Here is a 6,000-nt window from a genome sequence, read left to right on the forward strand (position 1 = left end):
TAATTTGATCAAATCGAATAAACCAATGATTATCGCTTCGTAAATTACTAAGAACCGAAAACTAAATGAAAACGAAAAATGACCATCAATTGATAATGAAAGCAAAGAGAAAAATTGAAGGAAATAGTTATGGCAACAGAAAGAATAACCACAATTTGATCTGGAAAGCGTGATGTTTTTCCAAGTTTGTTGGGTTTTCTCTATTTTTAGTTCAAAGGATATATATTTACTAGATTTTTCCGTATTATGAGGTTGTTTTACATTATTCGTTTTTAATATTTATATATATATATTTGGATTTTAATTTTATTTATTGTAAGAAAGTTAATAATTTATATACTTAAGGTTTGATGATAAAATAGTTTCACAAATAAATGATATGCTATAATCCGGTTTAAAAGCTATCTGGGTTTGGTGATACTCATTATCCGTTTATTTTCTTTATTATAAAATTGTTTCTTAATTATAAATAATATATATATTTTTTAAATAAAATAGGATATTAATTTTTAGTATATCCCTATTTTATAGGATTTTCATATCAAATTTTTATGAGATTAATTTTTAATATGATGAGATGTTTTCCGTTTAAGAGCTATCTGGGTTTGGTGAGACCTATGCAGTTAATGCGGAAAAATATCGGTTATCGGTCGAGGACCGATACATGAGATATCGGTAATTTTAATATCATGCATAATTATATATATATATATATATATATATATATATATATATATATATATATATATATAAAATTTTTATAAGCATATAATGTTAATTTTATACTTTTATGTTAAATTTATAAGTTTGATGGCCAAGATGTAAACTAGTGAAGATAGAGGGGCTAATTGTTATAATACGCAAACTAATTTTAGATCTTTTACGTAAAATAGAGAAAGAGGGAGGGGCTAAATGTCAAATACCAAACTTATTTAACCTAAAACTTAAAAATCAGGTTCTAGGAAACTGCAGCCGCTCTCTATCTTCTTCATCCATTCCGGCGCCAACTTTCTTCATCGTTTCCGGCAGATTTTGTGGCGCCGATGTCGGAATTTGCTGTCGTAAATCCCTATGTGGCCGATATCTAGTCGCCAAGTACCACTTATAGGCGATATATCGGTCATTATCTTCGATAATATCGGGACTGATATTATGACCGATATTTTGCACCGATATTATAGTAGAGGTCCGATAACCGATATATCGGCGATATATCACCGATATTAACTGCATAGGGTGAGACCTTTACCCGTGAATTCGGGTCAAATGCGTGAGAAATCTTCATTTACAAATAAAGCAATCTGATGGCTTGAGAGAATGGTTATTTTACATTTTTTGTTTTTTAATATTTATTTTTTGGATTTTAATTTTCTTTATTGTAAAAAGTTAATAATATACGTTGGCGTTGATGATGAAAGGGTTTCATAAATAAATGATATGTTATAACTCGTTTAAAAGCTATCTGGATTTGGTGACTCATGACCCGCTTATGTTTTTATACTATAAAATTGTTTATTAATTATAAATAATATATTTTTCTTTTTAAATTGGATATTAAATTTTAGTATATCCCCATTTATAGGATTTTCATATCAAATAGTTGGTAAGATTAATTTTTAATTTAATGAGATGTTATAACCCGTTTAAGAGCTATCTGGTTTTGGTAAGACCTGTACCTATGAATTTGGGTTAAATCAATAAGAGGTTTCTATTTAAAAATCAAGCAATCTGGTGGCTTTCATAAAAGGGGGGAGCGACCACATCGCGACACATAGGATTTTAGGGATTTCATTTATATATATTATAGATTATGTAATATTGTCGCTAATATTTAGTTCAAGCGTGCTATTCTTCACAAGTCAAAGCACAAAAGCCCGCCCGGTTATTAATCCACCAGAAACCCAAAACTTTTACCTCTTCCATCAATTTAATTAGCTCGTTACCAGCTTTCCAAATACATCAAAACCAGGTAAGAACAATAGTTTCTATCTTACAAAGAGTTAATGTGATTGGTACTTATTAAAAATTTTAAAGAGTGAATATATTATGAAGTGAAGTTTTTGTATATTAATTCACACAATTGAATACATGGTACAAGGATGGATACATATAGCAACGAATACACAATTACAATTACAGGCTAAATTAAAGGGATAAAGTTGGAAACTATAACAACCCTTGACTAGAATAATCCTCTAGAATATTCTCACTATTTTGAATTTAAATATATTAATGAACCGAATATTATTTGATTTCCATAGTGTTAATACGCTCCCCGCAAGATGGAGGATCCATCACTCCAATCTTGGACCGTAGTTTCAAAAGGGAGCTCGAAACAGCGGCTTCGTAAGTGCATCTGCCAGTTGATCCATTGAGTTTATGTTAGAGTTCCGTATGTGAATTTTTCTCGAACAAAGTGGTAATCCAAAGCAACATGTTTCATGCGCAAGTGATAGACTGGATTTGCACACAAGTATGTCGCACCTGTATTGTCACAGTAGAGCCTAGGAACAGCGGACGTGGAAATATTAAGTTCTTTGTGTAAGTTTTCAACCCAGGCTAATTCGGCAGCCGCATTTGCAAGAGCTTTATATTCCGCTTCAATTGATGATCGGAAGACAGATTTTTGTCGAGCAGATTTCCACGAGATAATATTATTACCAAGATAGAAGATGTAATCTGTGGTCGACCGACCAGCCGTGAAGATGCCCCCCAATCAGAATCAGAAAACGCAGTAAGCTCTAGGGGGATTTCTTATTCAGGAACAACCCATGATAAACGGTACCTTTGAGATAACGAAGTAATCGTTTAAGAGATTGCCAATGAGTTTGAGATGGTTGAAGCATGAACTGTGAGAGTCGGTTAACAGCAAAAGAGATATCCGGTCTTGTGAAAGCAAGATATTGAAGCGAACCCACAAGTTTATGATAAAGAGTAGGATAAACTTTTGGTGACCCATCATCAAGAGTTAGAACTTGTGAGGAGCAAAGAGGAGTAAGAACTGGTTTAGCCCCATCCATGTGATGTGTTGTCAATAAGTCACGTATATACCTTGGGATAGAAATAAACCATTTTTGGTTGGTATTATTTACACTCCAAGAAAATGAGTAGGATAACCCAAATATTTAACCGAGAACTGTGAAGCAAGACTGTAAACAAATTGATCAATAAACTCCTGGTTGTTACCTGTTAAAATTATGTCATCTACGTAAACCATGAAGTAGCAAGTGGTGCCATCTCGTTTGTGTATAAATAATAAGGCATTTTCAAAGGACTTGGTGAAATTGGATTCAACTAAAAAGGATGTTAGCGTCATATACCAAGCTCGCGGTGCCTGTTTAAGACCATAAAGGGATCTTTTTAGTTTATACACATGAGTGGGAAGTTGTGGATGAACATAACCAGGAGGTTGCATTATGTAGACCTCCTCTTGTAAAGTACCATGCTAGAACGCATTATTAACTTCGAGTTGACATAGAGACCAACCTCGAGACAAGACAATAGAAAGGACTGTACGTATAGTAACTGGTTTGGTGACCGGACTGAATGTGTCGAAATAGTCCTTGCTATATTCTTGTAGAAAGCCTTTTGCAACGAGTCGTGCTTTGTATTTGGCGATAGTGCCATCGGGATTGCGTTTGATGCGGAAAATCCACTTGCCTCCAATGGGTTGACGTGAGTTTGGTTCAACAAATTCCCACATTTGATTTTGAAGCAGAGCATTATACTCGTCATCCATAGCTTTGCGCCATAGTGGGTCTTTAGATGCTTGAAGATAGGTGTTTGGTTCAAGAGCATGTGGGATAGGATAAACCGTGGTTGAATTAACAAAATGGGAATTGTAATATTTAGAGTTTAGTTTTCGATGTCTAGGTGGTAAGGTTGAAGTTTGAGCATGAGATGGAGTTGGAGTTTGTGAATGTATGGAAGCAGTGGATGAGCTAGAGGAAGGAGTGGTGAGGTCAGGGTTGGTAGAGGATGATACTGGGGATGCATTTTGGATTGAATGAGTGGAGTAGGGTGTGGAAAGTTCTTGAGTGGTAGAGTGGGTGGGTGAATCTAAAGATATTGAAAGATGAGAGTGGGAATAAGAGATTACATGGGATGGTGACATGGAAGGTGAAGTTGCATGAGTAGGTGAAGGTGATGCATGAGTAGGTAAGGATTGGGTGGGAAGTTGTGAGACATGAGCATGTGTTAGAAAATCATCAACTTTTGGAAGCGGTGATACAGTGGACAATTTCTGTTTGGATGGGAATTGATCTTCAACAAAGGTAACATGTCTAGAGTGGTAAAGTCTATGTGTTTGAGGGTCAAGACATTTATAAGCGGATTTGGAGGTGGAGTAGCCTAAAAAAATGCATGGCTTGGAGTGAGGTTATAGTTTAGACGTGACATAAGGTTTAAGCCATGGGTAACACAAGCACATAAAAGTTTTTATTTTTTTGTAGTTCGAGGAAGTACGATATAGCATTTGGTAAGGTGTTTTGGAATTAAGAATTGGTGTAGGTAGACGGTTTATAAGATAGACTGCCGTTTGGAACGCATGAGACCAAAAATTAAGTGGTAAGCCGACAGTGTGTAGTAGGGTAAGACCGGTTTTGACAATGTGCCGATGGTGGCGCTCGGCAATCGTGTTTTGTTCGGGGGTATGAGCCGGAGTGGTATAGTGGGAAATTCCCATTGATTGAAGAAAAGGGAGGGGCCCAATGTATTCACCACCATTATCGGTGAAGATAGATATAATGGGTGTTTGAAAAAACTTCTCCCCGAGTAGCTTGAATTGTGTAAAGATTTTTGACACATCGGATTTGTATTTAAGAGGATAAAGCCACACGTATTTTGAATAGTAATCCACAAATACAACATAATATTTAAAACCCTCAATAGATTGTTGAACCGGTCCCCATACATCGGAATAAAGAAGTTGTAATGGTTTAGTTGCAACAAACGAATTGTGTGGTGTGATATATAAAGACCCGTACAATTTCCCAAAACGATTTCATCAGGACCATCGTATTCAGAAACAATGTGAGGGTGGCGGGACATGAGGTGAGGTGGTGAGAGGCGCCACTGTCCATCATCCACCTTTGAAGTGTTGGAGCAGCGGTAGTGGCGTTAGCAACGGGAGTAGAGGAGTTATTGTGAAAGGAGATTTGATTCTTGCAAGAACTTAACGAGCTTTCGGCAGTCACGCGTGTCCTGACCAGGAATATTGCAGAAATTGCAAAACTGGTTGGCGCGAGTGCCAGATGAAGCAGACATGTTTCGGTTAGACCGATAGGGCTTTTGGGATTGGTTCTGGTTGTTGCGATTTTGTGACTCATATCTAAATGAAGATCGACCTTGCTGACGCTGGGTTGCATTTGCGGTGGCAAGACGAGCGGTACCGGACAACTTCTTTTAGAGATCTTCAAAGTCCACGAGTTTGTCAAAGAGCTCTGGATAGGAGATTGGTTGTTCTCGTACCTTAAGAGCAGCAGTGATGGTGTTGTATTCTTCACCAAGTTGGTTGAGAATATGAGCCAATAGATTTTTTTCATGAATCGGGCTTTGAACAAGAGCTAATTTATTAGCAATGGACCGCATCTCATTCAAGAATTCGGAGACGGTCCGAGTCCCTTTGGGGTTCTTTGCGAGTTTGGACTTTAAAGAGATGATTCTGGAGCGTGACTTGCTTGCAAAGCTAGCTGTTAGGCGCTCCCAAGCCTCGGCAGCAGTGGAGGTAGAAGCGATGACTGGCTGGATTTCATCAAAACATGAGTCGAGGAAGGTGCTAAAGATAACCTGATCTTGACGAAACGGGGTTGTATAGTCTGGATTGGTTTTGATGGTCGAATTGTCCTTGGTGGTTTTTACCGGAGCCGGGAGGGCGCTATTAAAAAAGTCGTCCAAGCCTAAGCTGATTAGGGTGGACTACACATGGCGTCTCCAAATATAGTAGTTTTGACGGGTTAGTTTGACAGTAAAGTAGGTGGAGGCGGTGACGGTAATGAGGAT

The sequence above is a fragment of the Bidens hawaiensis genome, unplaced genomic scaffold, assembly GCF_021521415.1.
Source record: "Bidens hawaiensis isolate Kalapana, Puna unplaced genomic scaffold, B.hawaiensis_p1.1 tig00006693_1, whole genome shotgun sequence".
Taxonomy (NCBI): Eukaryota; Viridiplantae; Streptophyta; class Magnoliopsida; order Asterales; family Asteraceae; genus Bidens; species Bidens hawaiensis.